Consider the following 21,276-nt stretch of genomic DNA (forward strand, 5'->3'; position numbering starts at 1 on the left):
GGGAAGTGTAGTTTGTTAAGGTTACTGAGAGTTGTTTGGAGGTTCCATTTGCCACGCAGAGCTACAATTTTCAGAGCACAGGCAACGACCGATTTACATGTATCCAACTGACAAGTGACCATGCACACAAGCATGGCACCAAACCCAAAAGTGACCCTAAAAGGTCACTAAAAGGACGGAACAGGGAAGAACGTTTTATGCAGGCCCCATCAACATGTACAGAGGTCCGGAATGTAACCCCCGCACAAAATGAGGATTGCCTGTTATCTAATAACTTCTCCCCAGGGAACAGATTTTCCCCTGGAACTCAGAAACGAGCCCTAAACTTGCGCTATATCTCTCTATATTTCTGGAAGCGGCTTTTGCATCACGTGAAAGCTGATAAATAACCAGTGCTTTTTTTCTAAGGGGGGGGGGGAGATGTGTGTACTGCATTCCCTTGAGTACCCCCAGGGAAAAAAAACCACTGGATATAATGCAGAAATTAGCAGTTAGGGAAATGTCAGGAAACCGCGATAAACGGCAGTGTGAATGCACCCAATACCCAGTTTGGGATCATCTCTGGTTTCCTTTCTGACAAGCAAAACAGGACCCAATCCACTGGGCGCATAGGGGAATGCAAGATGTGAACGAGATGGGGCAGAGTTTTCTCCAGGGACATTTTTCCTGCTCATATTTCCACACCACACTCTAGCACAAGGTCCACTTGGCAAACAAGAACTTTCCTGCCCCGCCCTTCAAGGCCTTCTCTGCATTCCTCATCGTCTCGGCCCATCTCTCGGGCAATGGGGCAACTGCGAACCCAACTGTGAGGCTGTCCCAGCTCGCTCCTCTGAGAGCATCTGCAAATCAGGTCCACAACAAGGCTTCGGAAGGGCACGCACATCAACTCCAAAGGAAGGCGCGGCGGAAATTAATGAGTCAAGGAATGGAATTAGCTCGTCCGCCCTGGCCTTCCGTGAGGAGGTTCAGATCATTGAGCAGATGGTCTGTAATAAAAAATGGCACCAATGCAAACAGGGAGGAGGAGGGAAACCCTCCACCTGTGTTTTCCTTATGAAACAAGAGGCACCGTTCTCTGAAGTTTCCAGAGGAGTGCTGAAGTTTCCAGGAAAAGGGGAGGGGAGTCTTGTGGCACTTGTCAGCATCCATCCATCTCAAGAGACAATGGAGTGCACCTCCACTGTATTAGCAGCACTCAAGTGACCTCTCCAGGACACAAACCTGGGCAATGTATATGTGGGTCCTGGGCAGCCTAGATGACAAGACCCCCCCCCTCTCAGCCTCGCTGAGAAAGCAGAGCAATACGTTTGGCACTAGCTTGGCTGCAAGAGTTGCTGGAAGGAGGTGCACAAGGCACCATCCAACTGTCTTAGGGGCTACACTCTGGATTTGGCCCACATCCAAAAGATTCCTGCATTGCAGGGGGTTAGACTAGATGACCATCGTGGTCCTTTCCAACTCTACAATTCTATGATCCAATCCGGGGATGCCAGCCCCCAGCTCCTTAGTCTCAGGGTCACTCTGGTGGATCTCAGCAGGGAAGAGGATGGGGACAAACCTGGAATCACCTGTCTCTACCTCCACCTACTGTAAAGGCTCACTCCGCTAACTTCTGCCCTACCAGTTCCCTTGGGCACCAACCATCATTGGTTAACCACCTAGCTCTGGCTAGGAGGGCAGGCTATCTTGCACCATCCCTGGGTTCATTCTTTTCTCTTGGCAGAGCAGGCACCTTTTTCTTTCTTCTTTGTTTTACGTTGAAGGCCCGCTCATCCCATCCGAGTAGAAACCCAACATTCAGATGTGCCATTACTTGGCTTGCCCATCGTTGCCTCTCGCGCCACCTGCAGTTGAACCTCCTTCTGCCTTACTCGTCTCACCAACGACTGTTGGATAATCAATACCATTACTAAAACAATAAAAACTAAAGTTTTGTTGGATCTAGAGGCAAAGCGGGGCGAGGATATTGCTGAGTCACTCTCGCAAGTACTTTCCATCAGTGGATGAGTAACCTGTTGAGAAACTTTGGGAGGTATGGAAAACTCCTTGCTGGAGGAGAAGGGGGAGCCTCTCATACATAACGCCGCTGCCTCTTCTTTTTCTGCTAAGGCACAGCACCTGTTGCTATTGAGCAGAAGCCACCTGCGAGATCTTTTCAAATCCTCGCCGGGTTATTTTCTTACAGTTTCTTTAGCTGTAAGAGGCAAAGAAAAGACCTCAAAGGAGGCAAAGATTATAGCAACGCCTCTGCTTTGCCCATCCAGGGGGTGGGGGGAGTGGGGGTGGGAATACGATGTTTTTCCCGAGGTTCCTATTGACCCGGAGCTCCATCGAGACTCATGTTTAAGAAGCGTAGCAAGTAAAAAAAGAAAGAAAGAAAAGAAAAGAAACACAGGCTTCCTTTTTGTGAGATGTGCTGCCTGATTTGCTCTTGAAGTAGGCCCTTCATAAATCAGGTCGTTTACCCAGGCACGCTCCGCTTTATAAATGGAAATTTGCATCTGTTAACCGCAAAGCCAGCTCCGGCAACCTGCACGAACTGTGCCGTGGCTTAGACAAGCACCGCACACAAGGTTCCCGGCACCGTTTAATCTGCCAATTAGAAGCACCTGGGCAGATGCGCTCCTTTGTATACGGGTGATCCTCTACCCGCAAGGAGTGCTAATATGCCAGAGAAGCTTTTTTGCCCCCTGCTTCATTGAATGTGGTATTTCTATTTCCCCTCCTGCTCCCATAAAAACCTAAGAAGAGTCCAGCTTCCTCTTCTTATCACAGTGGCCAATGAGATGCCTAAAGGAAGCCCACAAGGAGGACCTGAGCACAACAACACTCTCCCCACTTGTGATTCTGCGCAACTGGTATTCAGGGGCATAGGGTTGCCATCTTTCAAAAAGGGGGGGGGAACCAGGACACCCCGGAAGTTCTTGAGCTTTTTAAAAACAAACCCCAAAGTTCAGAACTTCCCCCAGGACATCAATTCCGCCTTAGAGATCCCAGTAAGAGTAATGTCTGGGGAAATCTGGACATAAAAAAGGTAAAAGTAATGGACCACTGGACGGTTAAGTCCAGCCAAATGCTGTGGTTGTGGCGCTCATCTCGCTTTCAGGCCAAGGGAGCTGGTGTTTGTCCACAGACAACTTTCTGAGTCATGTGGCCAGCAGGACTAAACCGCTTCTGGCGCAATGGAGCACCATGATGGAAACTAGAACACACGGAAACACCATTTACCTTCCCGCCACAGCGGTACCTGTTTATCTACTTGCACTGGCGTGCTTTCGAACTGCAAGGTAGGCAGGAGCTAGGACAGAGCAACAGGAGCTCACCCCGTTGCAGGGATTCGAACCGCCAACCTTCTGATCGGCAAGCCCAAGAGACTCAGTGGTTTAGGCCACAGCGCCACCCGCGTCCCAGTATGGCAGCCCTCACATAGTAGCCATGGATAGCCTTCATGAATATATCTAATCCTGTTAACAACAGCAACAGCAACAAAATTCTGACTGCTGGATCAAGCCAAAGGCCCATCTGGTCCAGTATCCTCTTCTAACAGTGACCACCCCACAAGCAGGACCCAAATGCAAGTCTCGCCACTTGCGATTCCAGTAACTGATATTCAGGGGAATATACTGCCTCCAGCAGTAGAGGTACCACATCGTCCTGCTATGCTCCCATGCCAACCTGATCCTTGGGCTCCTCTGGACAACTCCTGGTGAAGCCAGGTGTTGAGCCGAGTGCCAGGGGTGATGGGCATGCAGGGCCGTCTTTACCTGGGGTGCAGGGGGTGCGGGGCACCCAGGCACCAAATTCTGGGGGGGCAACAAATGTATACCTACTGTATACCAGTCCCTCTCAATTGGCGGCAGTGAAAAGCAATGGAGCGAAAGTCCCCACCCCCCTTCTCCGTCACTCTGTTACTCTATAGAGTCAAATATTCCCGATGAGTCAGGAAACAAAAGCTCAACAACTTTGAGTTCGCCCCTCCCAAAAAAGCTCACTAAAAGTTAATTTGGGGGCGGCTAAACTAAATTTGGGGGCACTGGGTGGATCTTTGCTAAAGACGGCCCTGTGGGCATGGGATAGCAAGTTAGCCTAACTTGGTCATTTACTCGCCTTCGCCTCCAGCCAAAGTTCTGGGCCTGAGCTCTCCAACTCCAGCCCAGTCCACTGCATCATGAACCACTGGCCTGAGCAAAGTTAAGCTTTGAAAGCAAGCAACATTACTTTTCTAACAGCGTTCCTGCTCTCAGAGGGCTTGGGGTAATATGAATGGCTTTTAAGTATGCATGGAAAAAGCATCTCATTTTAGAGATGTTTATAGCAGTCCTCCACCACTGTCAACATCCCCCCACCTTCCATGGGAAATGGGCCATTTCGAAGGCTGGGGGAATTTGTGGCGAGTGTGAAGATTGCTCAGCCAAGCAAGCCCAATCCCAAATTGCTTTGCAGGAAAGGCTCCTCTGTTTATCTGCATGAGCTGGAGGTGGCAGAAAAAATATATATGAAGAAAGCTAACAAGTCCATTACAACCTACGAAGGAACAAGGGCAGGGGGCCGGACTGACGGCCCTCCGGCATTTTCCAATTGGGTGGAAAGGGAGCCCAACATGGCACTTCTCAAGAGAGCAGGAAGTCAGACCTCTTTGCTGTCTCTGGCATATGGTAGCGGAGTCTGATTCACGCAAGGGAAGGCTTGCAAAAGTCAAAGGTGGACTTCTGGAAACAAACAGAGGCCAACTGGCTGCCAATTAGCTACTGCGCAAAGTTCAGAGTGTTGGTGTATAAAGCATAGCCCCATACAAAGCTACCTCAGGATGTGATTTGCAAATACAAATCTACACCACAGTGACTATAAATCCAGAGATTCTCACTCAGGGATAAGCCAGCATAGGATGTAGTCCTTATGCTGTTGGCCTCCGGCCCCATCCAGGAAGGTCAAGGGTGATGGGCGTTATAGTCCAGCAACATCTGGGGAGGGCTGTGTTGCCCACCTCTGTTCCAAACGCATGTACACCTATCCCTTTTAAAAATACATTCACATTTATAAAGTTTCTTCTTGATCCTAGAGTTGGAGGGAGGTGTGAATCTCTGCACCCTTGTACTGTGGCTTAAGCAAACTTTCGTGGACTTTGGGGATTCCAGTAAAAGAAAAGAAGACAAGGTGTGACTAAACACAGCTAACCCCACCTCTTGTCAGATTTCAAGCTAGAGCCCACAGCAGTGTACTGGCCAAGCACAGCAAGCATCCATGATAAGCTGGTGGTGGTCAGGACCACGGACAGCTCTCTCCTTGATGCAAAGCAAACCAGCCAGCAAACAAGTTGGAAGTCAGAATCCTACACCCGCAATAGCCTGGAGCAAGGATGCCCAACATGGCACCCTGCAGATGTTGCTGGATTCCAACTCCTACACCCCCAGCCAGCAAGGTCAACGGGTAGAGACAATGAGAACCACAGTCCAACAGCATCAGGAGGGCGCCAGGTTGGCTATCCCTGCCCTAAAAGAAGCCTGTGCAGAACAACAACATTCCTACCCACTCCCTCCCCACTCCAGGAACTATCAGCAAAAACAAGCATGAACTGGATTAAAGTTCAATGGAAGTACTTCTAATGGCAGGAAGGAGAAAAGTCTCTCCTAGCCGAGGAGCGTAGGAAAGACATCTGCTGTCACGTGCCTTCTGACTTTCCGTGGAGGTGCCTTTGCAGGGAAAATGAGTCTGGGAATAGGACTTTTACTCTCCCCCATCTTCTCTATCGGCACACACGCTTGCCTAGCTCTCCTCGCTACTAAACAACACAGGCATGATGGACATTATTTAAACAGCAGGATGTTTTTGACGGCAGCCTGGTACACAAGATAAAGTCGGGTTAGCGTTTCCCAAGCTGACGCGAGGGAGACAAACCTCTCCCAAACCATGGCCAGAGTTATCATTTCACAGGGGCAAGCCATTTAGAAACACACTGCGTCCTTAGCGGAAGGAGACTCTCCCATTCTGGAGGGGAGGGCGCAAAGATGCTCCCATGACTCACTCACAGAAGAGGTGAGGGTCACCTTAGCTTATCTGCTCCCTGCACGCCATGGGAAACTAGTCAACTCCTTTGCCTTGGCATCTTTTTTTGGGGGAGGGGGAATTGTGCTTATAATTGGCTCGGCGAGGTCTAGTAACATGGTAAGCAGATTTGACTCCTTCCTTTCCCTTCGAAGGCTCCTAACATATATCTACGTTATTAGCAGCCTTTGGAATATTAGGAGGAGGAAGACAGCGAAAAGGTATTGGGGAAAGAAAGCAGGGACCTTGCCTTCAGAGATGAACCTTTTGATTAGAAAACCTTGCTTAGTTCAAATCTGTCCTCTAGCTAGAGGGAGGGAGGGAGTTGAAACAGCATGATAGGTCCACATTTATTCACTGGCACAGATTATTACCCCCTCAAAAAGTAATACAGAGGCATGGTTATTTCTAAACCATAGAATGCCCAAATAGAGCCACATATCAGCACTGGGAAGTTGAGAGTAGGAGAAAGAAGAGAAAAGGGGAGGAGGCACCCAAGGTAGGAGATCACAAGGAAAAGGGGGGAGGGAGGGAGGGGAAAATAGGAAGAGAAAAAATAAATCTGAAAGTATGAAAAATGTAAAAAAATATGCAAAAATATGTAAAAGAGGAGAAATATATAAGAAAAAAGAAAAGAAATAAAGTTAAAAATAAAAATACCAACTTCCAAACATTTAAGATCAGTTCCATCTCATAAATAGATTCTACTAGACTTTCCCTTGTCAATTAAAATCTAAACCACATCTGATTTCTCTACAATTTCCAATTATTTTACCAGCTTGTGCATTTCATTCTAAACATATCACCAACTTCGAATTTATACCTTGTCTGTAAAAATAATCATCCACATATTTCCACTCTTCCTTAATTTTTTGTCTGGGTATCCTCCTAATTATCGCGGTTAATTTTGCTAATGTCATATATTCGGCCAATTTCATATGCCAATCTTGTATAGATGGGATTTTATCTCCCTTCCAGTTTTGTGCAATTTCTCTTCTTTCTCGTTCTCCTCCTTTCTTGTTTTCTTCCTCCTCTGGTTTTCTTTCCCTCTTGTCCTCTTCTTCCTTTTGTTTTTTTTGTTTTTGTTTCTTTTTTCATGTATTGATTGGTGATTATGTTTTCTTTATGTTTAATTATGTTTAATTATGTTACACTATGTTATGTTTTGCGTTATAATGTTTTGTAATGTTTCATTTCCTTTTTTGTAATTTTAATATGAAAATAAAGCTTTTTTAAACAAAAAAAAAAGAGGAAGTTGAGAGCAGGAAATTCAACAATATCTGGAGAAGGTTGCAGCTCAGTGATTAGAGAACATAAGAAGAGCCTGCTGGATCAGGCCAATGGCCCATCTAGTCCAGCATCCTGCTCTCACAGTGGCTAACCAGTTGCCTGTAGGAAACCAGCAAGCAGGATTCAAGCAGAAGAGCCCTCTCCCCTCCTGTGGTTTCCAGCAACTGGTGTTGAAAAGCACTGTTGCCTCCAATGGTGGAGGTAGAGCCGAGCCATCATGGCTCCATCCTCCTTCTCCATCCTCCATCCTCCATCTATAGCACCATCCTCCTTGAATTAGTTCAATCCTCTTTTAAAGCCATCACTGCCTCCAGTGGGAGTGAGTTCCATAGTTGAACTGTGGGTTGCATGGTGAAGTGCTTTCTTTTATCCACCCCGAGTCTGCCAACATTCAGATTCCTTGGATGTCCACACAAGTTCTAGTGTTATCAGAGAGGGGGGGGGGAATTTCTCTGTCCACTCTCTCCATGCCATGTGCAACCTTATAAGCTTGTTATCATGCCACCTTTGTCTTGCCTTTTTCTCTGGATGCAGTGCACCTGCTTTGCAGCCAGAAAGCTCCAGGTTTAATCCTCAGCATCTCCAGGTAGGGCAGGGGGAGATCCCTCTCTGGTAGGCTGGGAAGGCACAAGAGCAGACTATGTAGCTTTGGACTACACATGGACCAGCACCCAGAGAACGAATTTCATATTTCCTTATGGGGAAAATCCATAGTTCAGTGAAAGAAAGTCTTTCTTGCCTGCCTTAGGTTCAATCCCCAGGATATCCAGGTAGGCCTCTGAAATCCTGGAGTGCTGCCAGTCACTGCAGACACTACTAAAAATGTAAAAAGGTAAAGGACCCCTGGACGGTTAAGTCCAGTCAAAGGTGACTATGGGGTTGTGGCGCTCATCTCGCTTTCAGGCCAAGGGAGCTGGCATTTGCCCACAGACAGCTTTCCGGTCATGTGGCCAGCATGACTAAACCTCTTCTGGTGGAATGGGACACCGTGACGAGTGGCAGAGCGCATGGAAATGCCGTTTACCTTCCCACCGCAGCGGTACCTATTTATCTACTTTCACTGGCGTGCTTTCAAACTGCTAGGTTGGCAGGAGCTGGGACAGAGCAACGGGAGCTCACCCTGTTGCAGGGATTCGAACCACTGACCTTCCGACTGGCAAGCCTGAGAGGCTTGGTGGTTTAGACCACAGCGCCACCCTCATCCCTTTTTTAGACACTACCATGCTAGATGGGCAGATGGTCTGATTCCCATGTGGACAGCGTCCCATGTGGACCCTTCTTCATTGGAGGCTTTTAAAACTGAGGTTGGCTGTCCATCTGCCTGGGATACTTTAGTGGCGGTTCCTGCATTGCAGAGGGTTGGACCAGGTGACCCTTGGGGTCCCTTCCAACTCTAGAATTCTATGGTTCTATGTCCCACCCACCCACCATGCAAGTTCACCGTTTCCAGCCTAGGCCACAGGATGGAAGTTCTTCAAGATGCTCAGCAGAAATTTCAGGTGTCTCCAGCCCTATCATTTTTCTCATCTCCCCCACCGCTTGCCTCCTACTACCCTCGCCAGCTGTCAGAATGAAACGGCGTCTCCCCAGAGGAGGATGTGTGCTCATTTAATGTATGTATTAATAAGTATATTGACTTTCTCTCTCTCTCTCTCTCTCTCTCTCTCTCTCTCTCTCTCTCTCTCTCTCTCTCTCTCTCTCCCACCCCCCGCCAGTTGCCAGTCTCCATCAAGATTTATTCCCCCTTCATGGCCCCTTATTGATTGAGGAAAAGAGTATTCCCACAGGTCAATCAATCCTGATCCAGGCCATGGACGGGAGTCAATAGCTATTTATTATATGATATATGGGCTTCATTACTTTAAACGCTATTAAAGGGGGAACATGGCAGAGGAGTGTAAGGCGGGAAGCAGAGCGGGAGATGTCCAAGCTCAAAGCCAGAAGGCGAGGGGGGACTTGGGGGAGACCTGCGTAGAGAAACCGAAGCAAACTGGGAAGAGGGGGGGCTGCCTCAGGGGAGGGTGCGAGCAAGGTGCTCAGTGAATCATTGTCCACAGCAGGCCATCTTTTGGTCTGGCAAACAGCAATTTTGCCAGTTCTGCAATTTTGACCACTGTGCTTACTATTCTCAGGAGACAACTGTAACATGCGTCACCACTTTGCTCGGTTCAAAATGCGGTAAGGCAGCCTTACTGCCCATCCTGTAGATAGGGGCTCTAGAGTGTCGGCCCCAAGTCCTGCCCCAACTGCACCCCTGTGGAGCAAGTCTCCTCCTTATCCTTTAGACAGGGATGGATCTACTATGAAACGAATGAAGCTTCACCTTCAGGGTTATTTAATCCCAGAGGGGCCTCAGAAGCAACTTTAGCCCACATTGCTTACAGATTTTTTGGGTCTAGTAGACTCAATTTGAGTTGCACGTCTCAAATCGATCTTTTTGTTGTTGTTCTATATATTTCAACAACCCCAAAGTTTGAGTGTCAGTAGCACAGGCATTGTAAAGGGAAGGTGCCGCAGTTTGTTGGCTGTTCTGCTGAAGAACACTTAATTTCTTTACGCGTATTGTCTCTAGAAAATGACATTGCAACGAAGCTCTCATATGATGAAACTGTATGTGAACAGGTTGCTAGAAAAAAACCCAGAAAAATGAGTGTTTGGTAAAAGATGCTTCGTGTAATATGAGATAACCCAGTACTATACAGCAATTTTAATCAAAACATGAGATGTAACAGTTAATTTTAAAAAAAAATCTGTGTGATCTGTTGTGGAACATCCCCATAGAAAAAGATAACAGTGGTTACTCAGACTCTGCTGGTTGCGAAGGGGCCCCCATAGTAATTTAAGCTTCATGACCTCCAAAATGTAGGTCCCCCAATGCCTTAAGTTTGTGGGGAAGAGCTGTGGCTCATTGGCAGGGCACCTGCTTTGTACACAGAAGGTTCCACCTTCAACCCCCAGCATCTCCAAGTAGGGCTGGGGGGACTCCTTGGCTGAAATCTCAGAGAGCTGCTGCCAGCCAGTGCAGGCAATATTGAGCTAGATAGACCAATGGTCTGGTTTGACATAAGGCAGCTTCCTATGTTCCTATGTTTTAAAGGAAGGGCTGTAGCTCCACGGTGGGGGTTTGTGTGATGAAGGAGGGTCGGAAGTTCTGGAAAGCCACCTTCAGTCCGTGTAGACCATAATGAGCTATGGTCAGACTCAGTATAAGGCAAGTTTCTATGTCCCTATGTGTAGAGATCTCCTTGTGGTTGCCTTCAGATCCCCCCAGGAAGCTTTTCCATGGATCTCTCATTCATCCAAGAGAGTACACACTGCTCTTTTTAAAGTGTGCTCCGAACCCATGGATGCAAACAGATGGCCATCCCAACCTCTGCTTAAAAACCTCCAATGATCTCCCCTTCATCTGTCAGGGATTCTTTAGCTCTGGTTCCTGTCTTTCAGGGGGTTGGACTAGATGACCCTTGGGGTACCTTCTGACTCTAGCATTCTATGACAGGAGCAGAGCTCTTTAGGCCTACATAGATCTCTTCTCCTTGCTCCCTTGCCCTTGGAAGTTCCCCCATCCCTGTTTTAATGGGCAAACACAACCCAAAGTCATTGCCTTCAGGAGGAAAAGAGACTTACACAGGATGAGCAGGTAGAAAGCAAAAATGCACACACAGTCAGCACATCTCTCAAAGCATTAGCAATTCCAAAGTGGCAACGCTTAAGCCTCTAGCTCCAGAAACACCAGGAATTCCAAACTGCTTTTTTTTTTTCAATCTGCATGCAGCCACATTTAAAAGTGCCTCTTTTCTGGGATCTCTTCACCCACTCCCTTGCAGCCAGATTTGGCAAGTCCATTTCAGGGCCTCTTCCCACCAGGCCCGCAGCCAGACATATTGGAGTAAGGCGGCTTAATGAGGTGGAAAATCTTTGCGGAGTTGCTTCTTAAGTGAGCAGTTGGCATGGATATTGCCTGCATGCTTTTTTATTAGGTCTGCACGACTAAAATGAGGCTTACGCTCACCTCTTAAGAAAAAGCAAGATAGAGATTCAGAACAGGGGCCTGGTAGTATATCCCTGGCAGGAGCCAAGCAAACACCCACAGCTCCCCTCCACCCCACTGTGGCTCTGCAGGTGGATGTGGAATTGCTTGTGCAAAGCAGGGCGAGACGAGCCAGCCTGGATTGTCTATTAATTGGGATTCGTTCTCGGCAGCAAAGTCAAATCAAGCTAAAGGGAGGCACAGCATGGCTCATAACAAGACATTAGGAGACATGTCCTCCAATAATACTGATTTGCCAGCACAGCACTGAGTCTTGCACACTGCAACTGTTCTGGCAGGACTTGCGCACCAGCAAAAAACAACAACCAAAAAAACCCAACCCTCTGTTCTAGAATCCTTTGCACTGTGGCGAGTTTCCCTAATTTGCCCTGATCTGGCATTAAATGCTGTAGTATGGTCGCAATCATTTAGTAGATCGCCATGAGGTGATGAGCCAGTGTGGCGTAGGAGTTAGGGTGTTTCACTAGGACACAGGAGACTAGGGTTCGAATCGCCACTCAGCCATGAAGCTCACTGGGTGACCTTGGGCCAGTCACTAACCTACCTCACAGGGCTGTTGTGAGGATTAAATGAGGAGCCAGAGAGAACTATATACACCACTGTGGGCTTCTTGGAGGAAGGGTGGAGTACCAATGCAATACATCACTCAGTAAATCAATGAGTTCCCACGATGCAGTTTACAACAATTTAAAAATACATTATTAAAATATCTTGAAACAAACTACAGTCAAGAGAATAGGGTGGATCTCTATCATCTATCTATCTATCTATCTATCTATCTATCTAAGTTCATAAAAATGCAAGGCTGTCATGCCACAGTTTGTGTGGCTGCCAATCAGGTAAGAAAGTTACTGCTACAGTATTATAGCAATACTTCCCATAAGCCACAAACACCCACACCCCGAGATCTGCCATCACACAAGTTCTCTCGATGTTCAACCGATAATGTGCAGCACATCTAATAAAATGATTTCCATGTCGTTAAAACATGTTTTCTTTGCCTTGAGGGGGACAGAGAGGGAGGGAGAAAAAAGAGACACAGCAAAGGACCTGTTTCATCTAGAGAAGTTTCCCCCTAGAAGGATCAGGCTGGTGTCTCACCCAGTTGTTTCTCCGGCAGAGCCATAATTAAATGGGAGATAGTAAGATGTGCAAGAGACCTAGCGGCGCCTAATTAAGCCTGGCTTTCCCGAGACCAGCTGCTGGAGGCGAACCACCTTCTCCAAAAGCGAGCATCATTAGTGACATGAATGGGATGGGGGGGGCGAGAGGAGCACCATGTATCGCAGCTTCCATATTGCCAGAGGGCCCCTTTAGCAAGCCCAGGGGAGAGGGCTGCCTTTAATATTTCATCAAAGGCTTCCATGTTTAAACACTGCGTTTCCTTTTATGATTGTTTAATCAATGCGACAGCAGGACCTTAGAGCTGTGAAGCTGTTTACACTTTCGCGCGAGATCCAATACGGTTTTGAAGATGGAGATAAGCTCCCATGAGGGAGCTCTCTGGAAAACTTTTCAGGTCTCGGCTGCCCCATCGCAGAAACATGGGAGGTTTATGGGGAAGGGTCATAGCTCAGGGTCAGAGAAGGTGCTTTGCATGCAGCAGGTCTCAGATTCAATCCCCCAATGGCATCTCCAGGTAGCAATGGGAGAGGCGCCTTGCCCGAAATGTTGGAGAGCTTCTGCCAGTTTCTGCAGAGCGGTGGCAGACCTTAAGGTTCCAAATTTCAGTGGTGCACAGTTCAACATCCAAATTCGGCACCCTCAACCACAATTCTCTTGCCTTCCATTCTGCATAATAGTTGCAGAGCCCCCTGTGGCACCCCCGGGACTCTGCACCCAGTGTGACCGAATCAGTTGCTCTCCCCTCTGCATGGAGACTTCTTAGCAGGGCTGGTCAGGGGGAGAGGAGGGATGGGGTGAAGGTACTGAACTGGATGCTGGGGGAGGGCAAGGAATCCACCAACAGGTGTCTCCACCCCACTGGTGCTAGACTTCCTGGTGGACGAGGATGAGCCCCCGGCCCTCTCCCTGCTGGTGGCACTTCCTGCCCAACTCTGAAAATGGGCCATGAGCTGCTCTTCCTATCCTTGGAGAGGCTTATACCTTTAAGAAAGTGGAAGATGAGGAGCAGAATAAATAATAATGTTTAAAAGCCTTTGGATCACCTTGTATTATTATAAACAAGATGCCTCTCAAGCAGACCTCCCAGATGCAAAAAACATTCCTCCTCTCCCAGGCTTTGGCTAACTAAACAATTTATGTCCCTTTAAACTGGGAGAAGGGTATTGTTATTGTTTCTTACCATGTTTCCTTTCTTATTTTTGTATTTTCTGTCGTAAACCACCCTGTGATCCTTGGGATGAAGGGTGTATAGAAATTTACTAAACCAATAAATAAATAACTGTAATTAAACAAGAGGGGAAGCACTCAGTGATCACGACCTGAGAATGTCCCTGTTAGATTGGGGACGATACAATAATTTTACACTTTGGAAAGGAGGCTGGGAAGTGATGGAAAAGTCGAGCAGGAAACCCTGCAGACCAAGATTAAGGCATCAAGCACACCGTCTTAGCATAGCTGGCTCATCAAGCTGTCAAGAAGGAGACCTTGGATGTGCTTTGCAGAGCTCCACAAGGACGAGCGATGCCTCTCTTAGCCAAAAGAGGACTCACAATTTGGTGCAAACAGGCCAAACGGGGATGTTTTGCACTCTGCAGTCCTTGACAGGGCGGAAACTCTTGGCAGAGATGAAACCAGCTGTTTATTTTAAAACATGCAAAGTGCATGACGGGTGAACCTAGGTTAGTCGTGCCATTAATTTCAATGGGTCTACTCTGAGTAGGACTAAAAATGGGGTGTGACCCATTCTTTCCAAGCCACATGACCAAACCACCCAGTCCCGTAGGCTTGCACAGGAGCAGGGCAGAGGCACTGAGTCCTTCTGTAGTCCGGTCTGCAATCCTTACCTTATCCTAGAGTCCCATCGCCATCACCACCCTGTTTCCCTTTTCCTTCAGGATCCACTGCCTCTTGCTCTTCCTTTCCTTACATCTCCCCACCCTTTCTCCAGCTACCTGATGTTCCTGAGCTCCAGGAACAAGGAAATTGTGCAGTCTGGAGAAAGTTCCACCCACTAGCCGATGCGGTTAAAACCCAGCTCTTACCTGACCTTCCCACTAGTCACAGACAAATAATAGCAGGCTAGAGGGAAAGTCAGATAAGAACTTTTTGTTTTTAACATCTCGGAACACCAAGCCAGACTTGCGCCTGCATCTGTTCTTGCTGAAAACTAATTAAAATGAATGCCAAGCATGCACACTGTTATTCCCTTGAGGGGGGGAATCTACCAACCATTCTACTGATTCCTGCCCGCCCCCCAAGGAATCCCTACATCAACTTGTTTGCAACTTCTGTAAAATGGACAGAAACTTTGCATTGCTATCGGAGAACTTGTCCTGTGTTAAGGATCTTTGCAGAATGAGCCTCAGGGGACACTGCTCTGCCAGAGTCAGCAGAGAGGGGCAAGCCCCTGGGACCAAGACTGCTGCTACCTCCACAGCTTGAAGCTCCTCTGTCCTCCTCCTCTGAAGACTGCCTCTGAGAGGCTTCCCAGCTCTTCCAGCACCTCTGGAATACAGATTTGACCCAATTTATGTAACGCTAGCTAAAAAACCTGGTTTGTCTGCCGTCTATTTAAATGTGATGCCATTGTGTGTGTTTTTTTAAAGCAATTTATTAAATTTTTCAAAAAAACACATGAAACAATAACAAAACATTCAACAACAAACACAACACACACAAATTTTCTCTTTTTGACATCTATTCACCTATCTCACATTCCCAATGCTCTGCCAAGCTTTGACTTCCCTCCCTCCCCTCATTTGGTTTTCTTATCAACTCTTATCTCGCAGTTCCTTTACTCCCTCTACTTAAAGTCATTTCGTAGGATTTATTTCAATCCTGCAAGTGTCTTTAAACTTCTACAATTCCTCTCCATGTAGTCCACAAATTTACTCCAGTCTTTTTGGAACTTTGCCTCTCCCTGGTTTCGGATCCTGCTAGTCAGTCTTGCTAGTTCTGCATAGTCTATCATTTTTGTCTGCCACTCTTCAATCGTTGGTAACTCCCGGGTTTTCCATTTTTGGGCTAACAAAGTCCTTGCCGCGGTTATGTGATGCCATTGTTAAAACAGCTGCACAGGCTGCTACTACCGAGCCGGGTTCAAAACCCTGAACACCTTTTTATATATATATATAAATCAGATATTCCACATTATACATGTACATCTCAAATAGTCCAAATATTCTGCCAAATTATAAAGATTTTCAGGACTTCCCATGCTTCAAGACTTTGGAGGGCTCTGATCAACATCATAGTCCTACTGCATTTCGTAGTCTTCCGGTAATTCTTATTTCTCTTTCTGTTGTTATCCTTCCTTCAAAACCCTGAACAACTTAAGTGCATTGTACTTCAGGGACCACTTGAACCTTCGTATCCCAGCTCAATCAATAAGATCATCTGCAGGAGCGTCGCTGGTCATTCCCCAAGTTGGTGAGGCTTGTTTTGCAATAACAAGATACTGAGTCATTTGTGTCATCGGCCCAGTCCTGTGGAACACTCTGCCACCAGAGATCCAGCAAACGCCTTCTGTGCCAGCTTTTAAACGCCTTCTGAAAACTTTTATATTTCGCTGGGCCTACGCAGGCAATGAAGAATACATCCCCCACAACAGCCTGCTGAGATTTGTTTGAATTCTTTTGCTTTCAACTTGTTTTTTTTAATTTTTAAAAATGATTTTTCTTCATGGTTTCATGTTTATATATTGCTGTAAACTGTTGTGAGATATTTCTATGATACAGCGGTATATAAATATTTTAGTGAATAAGTATAATTGAATGAATCCTCGGTAGACTCCAGACCTTCATCAGAGTAACATTCTAAAAAAAAAAGGAAAGGTCAAGGACCCCTGGATGGTTAAGTCCACATGGCTATGGGGTTGCGGCGCTCATCTCGTTTTCAGGCCGAGGGAGCCTGCGTTTGTCCACAGACAGCTTTCCGGGTCATGTGGCCAGCAGGACTAAACTGCTCCTGGCACAACAGAAACACTGTGACGGAAACCAGAGCACATGGAAACGCCATTTACCTTCCCGTTGGAGCGGTACCTATTTATCTACTTGCACTGGTGTGCTTTTGAACTGCTAGGTTGGCAGGAGCTGGGACAGAGCAATGGGAGCTCACCCCGTCGCGAGGATTCGAACCTCCGACCTTCTGATCAGGAAGCCCAAGAGGCTCAGTGGTTTAGACCACAGCGCCACCTGCATCCTTTTACCTTAACATTCTAGTCTCCTGAACTTGGGAGTGTACACCAGGCTTCCTCAACCTCGTCCCTCCAGATGTTTTTGGCCTACAACTCCCATGATCCCTAGCTAGCAGGACCAGTGGTCAGGGATGCTGGGAATTGTAGTCTCAAAACATCTGGAGGGCCGAGGTTGAGGAAGCCTGGTGTACAACCTCTCCAGCCTAGTGGGGGCTGTCATTTCATGACTCCAGCTGGAGCTCTCCATGGTCCTGCCTCTCTTGCTGAACTCATGCCGTTTTCTCAGACCCCTTCAAGAGCAGGATGCCTGACCCCCTATGGACCTGAAGAGGCATCGTTGCACCACTCTTTCTAGGGGTGCTCATTCCTGAGTCCTGATGTGGAAAATCTCTATGCCACGTGGAAGAAGCACACCTTCAGACGCAATATGGAACCATGGAATCATTCTCAAATCTGGGTTTCACATCTTGATTAAGAGCTCTGGTGGCATTCAGAAGACTGCAAACCAGTCAAAGCAACCCCGCCTTCTTGTTAACCTTATTGCTACTCTTCCCCCCCCCCCCAATTCCACAAGTGGGTATCTTCTTTTCTCTGGCAAGTGGGTATCTTCTTCTCTCTTTAGCTTCTGTGGTTGCCTCCTGGCTCCTTCTTGCTATGGTCCCCCCACTTGTGCTCAACAACACTTCCCAGTGTTACATATCCATAGCTGCCAAGTTCTCCCTTTTTTTAAGGGAAATTCCCTTATGCTGAATAGGCTTCCTCACGAGAAAAGGGAAAACTTGGCAGCTATGTACATATCCCTTAGTGCTCCAAGCACCTTCTCTGCCTTTCAGCTCTTCAGTTTCTCCTCTCTTCTGCTTCAACTCTGTGACTGGCTTGATGTAAATACAATATTTTCACCGCCTCTCCCAAGCTTTTAGCCAATCAAAGGGAGAGTAGGGTCCTGGTTAAGTTTCTCTTTCTCCTTAATTGACAGGTTCCTAGGCTAGCACACAGACCCTGTGTACTTTTAACCTTATTCTTTTCCCTGGGGAAAACCCTGATTAAGGCTGTCAGGGAGGAAATCTGAGCCAGAGGAGGGAAGGTGGTGCAACCCAGCAGCTCCCAATCTTTTGCAGTGCAACAATATTTTATAGCTGCTGCTTGGGTTTAGCCACTGCTGGCTTTGTTTGCATGTTGCTTCATTTTTGGGATGCACTTTGCAACAACAATATTAATACACATCATGGAAATGGTATTGATTGGTTCCCATATGATGACCATTTTCAGTATCCTCCATGTTATGGCATAACCCAAAACATATTGTTAAGAGTTTTTTTTGGGGGGGGGGTTCAGTCTTGATGGAACCTTGGGTCCCTTCCAAAGCAGTGATCCTGTATCTGTAAGGGTGGAATATACAATTCCTTTGTCAAGGTAAGACTGGCTAACGAAGAACCACAATTTAGCATATCCAAAGAAGTTGTTCTGCTGCCATAGAAACAAATGGGTGGGGGACAGGAGGCGGGCAGGTGTGGAGGACTCCCTGGTCCTGAATGGAATAACTGAGCCCCTGAAGGACCAGGTGCGCAGCCTGGGAGTCATTTTGGACTCACAGCTGTCCATGGAGGCGCAGGTCAATTCTGTGTCCAGGGCAGCTGTTTATCAGCTCCATCTGGTACGTAGGCTGAGACCCTACCTGCCTGCGGACTGTCTCGCCAGAGTGGTGCATGCTCTAGTTATCTCTCGCTTGGACTACTGCAATGCGCTCTATGTGGGGCTGCCTTTGAAGGTGACCTGGAAACTACAACTAACCCAGAATGCGGCAGCTAGACTGGTGACTGGGAGCGGCCGCCGAGACCACATAACACCGGTTCTGAAAGACCTACATTGGCTCCCAGTACGTTTCTGAGCACAATTCAATGTGTTGGTGCTGACCTTTAAGGCCCTAAATGGCCTCGGTCCAGTATACCTGAAGGAGCGTCTCCACCCCCATCATTCTGCCCGGACACTGAGGTCAAGCGCCGAGGGCCTTCTGGCGGTTCCCTCGCTACGAGAAGCCAAGTTACAGGGAACCAGTCAGAGGGCCTTCTCGGTAGTGGCGCCCACCCTGTGGAATGCCCTCCCACCAGAGGTCAAAAGGAACAACAATTACCAGACCTTTAGAAGGCATCTCAAGGCAGCCTTGTTTAGGGAAGCTTTTAACGTTTGATGGATTTCTGTATTTTAATATTTTGTTGGAAGCCACCCAGAGTGGCTGGGGGAACCCGGCCAGATGGGCGGGGTATAAATATATTATTATTATTATTATTATTATTATTATTATTATTATTTGTTTAATTTCCAAGCAAAGGGTCTGCTGGTTTCTCTTTAAGGTTTCCAGACTCAAAAGAGAGCAGGGCAATTACAGGCACAGAAGTCCTGTCCTCTGTTGAGTCTGGCAACCCTATAAAGACACCACAGTCTCCTCTGACCTTCATTCCAACGAAACCGAACCCTGGGTAAGTCCTCAGAACCACTGGAACCTCTCACCACTCAGAGATTGGGGTGGAGTGTAGCAATACTAAAAGGGAAGAGAATTCCAGTCTGCTTCATGACTCACAGCTTGCCACAACAACCAGGCACCATCAGGGAGTCTGTTCTGTTCAACGAAGTCGCTGTGTCCATAGCAATGCAAAACACATGCAGGGTGTCCTGTGCACCTCACACCACAGCTCATGAAAACAGCAGACACAAATAAAAACGTTTCACGTATCGATTTAATGAGCTGCGCTAGAAGCCCCGGGGGGGAAGACCAGCTCCCAGCTGAAGAAGATAAACACTCAGTGATTGTGGCCTGAGAATGTCCCGATTAGACTGAGGGCAATCCAATCATGTTGCCCTTTGACCTTAGAAAGGAGGCTGGGAACTGACAGAGAGCTGAGCAGGAAACCCTGCAGACCAAGATTAAGGCATCGCGCACACAGACGTAGTGTAGCTGGCTCATCAAGCTGTCAAGAATAAGACCTTGCGGATTTCCACGAGGACAAGTGGCGCCTCTTAGCCAAGAGAGAAGTCGCAATTCGGTGCGAACGCGCTAAAGGGGGGTGTTTTAAATGCCGTTTTGCACTCTCCGGTGTTGGACAGGTGGGAAGTCGGGGCAACCTTTGCACAGACGGCTTCCTTCGGAGAGACAAATCCTGGAGTCTTGCAGTTTATCTGGAACCATCTGTTTATTTAAAGCAGGCATCCCCAAACTTCGGCCCTCCAGATGTTTTGGACTACAATTCCCATCATCCCTGACCACTGGTCCTGTTAGTTAGGGATCATAGGAGTTGTAGGTCAAAACATCTGGAGGGCCGCAATTTGGGGATGCCTGATTTAAAGGCATGCAAAGTGCCCATCCCTGTGACAGGTGAACCCTGTTCAAGGAGGGAGAGCCCAGGTGTTGTGGGGGCATTTGGGGGCGGTTAGGGGGGTGCAATGTCCTGGCCCATACTGGCTGCAGTACGTGTACCAGGATTTTGTTTTCTACTTGAAACATTAACATTAAAATCAGTGCAGCACCCAAGCAAGGCATGGCTAGCAAGCTCAGATCTTGATCCCATGGCTGGCACGCTCCCTGGGCTCCTGTTATATACTGCCTCTGGATGCAGAGGTGACATATAGCCATAATGAGCAGTAACCACTGATCATTTTATCATCTCTGAATTTGTTGGATTCATCCCTTTACAATCCATCATAGCCCTATGGGTGAGAATGCAAGAAGAGTCCTGCTGGATCAGGCCAATGCCCCCTCTAGTCCTGCTCCCACCATGGCCTACCAGATGCCCCAATGGGATCTCCACAAGCGAGACCCAAGCACAAGAGCCCTCTCCCCTCCTGTGATTTCCAGTAACTGGCATTCAGAAGCATTACCACTCACCATTGTGGCAAGTAAACACTGATAGCCTTTTCCTCCGTGAATTTGTTAAATCCTCTTTTAAAGCCATCCAAGGGTGTCACTGTACATTGGAACCTCGAGTTGCAGACGTCATCCGTCCCAGAGGCACATCCACAACTCGAAGCATTCGCACCCAGAAGTGTCGCTTCTGCACACGTGCACAGTGCAATTTAGTGTTTCTGCGCAAACAGGAAAACCCGGAAGTAACTGTTCTGGTACAGTACTTCCGGGTTGCTGCGGGACGCAACTTGAAAAGACATAACCTGAAGCGGAACTGAAGTATGACTGTATCTTGTGGCAGTGAATTCCACAGCTTAGCTGCTCCTAGTGACGTTGCCAGTATCATACCAGGAAGTGGCTCCTGATGCTTAGCCAAAATCTGCTTCCCTGAAAATTCCACATTTGGGACTGTATCCAACATTCCCTGTCCGCCAGCACAGGAGTTTAAAGATTGCGCGACAAAGGAATCCAGCGCTGCGAGGGAGAGCTAGTTCTGCAACAGCTGATTCTGGTTGTGAAGTATGTTGCGCAACAATCTTTCTGTTTTCTCTCGCACAGCCGATTTTTCCATTCTCTAGCGCAACAGCTGAACCTTGTTGCACAATCTGCTGCACAACAACAGTGAATGCAACTGGCATTTGCTATGGCTGTTATTTTTAGCCCACAAATGTT

General features: G+C 47.6%; 1 protein-coding gene across 1 annotated transcript in view; it reads right to left on the bottom strand.

The window, feature by feature from the left end:
• The window catches only part of KSR2 (kinase suppressor of ras 2), a 187,100-nt gene that overhangs the window by 25,256 nt on the left and 140,568 nt on the right, over nt 1-21,276 (bottom strand). The window lies entirely within an intron of this gene.

The sequence above is a fragment of the Zootoca vivipara genome, chromosome 17, assembly GCF_963506605.1.
Source record: "Zootoca vivipara chromosome 17, rZooViv1.1, whole genome shotgun sequence".
Classification (NCBI taxonomy): domain Eukaryota; kingdom Metazoa; phylum Chordata; class Lepidosauria; order Squamata; family Lacertidae; genus Zootoca; species Zootoca vivipara.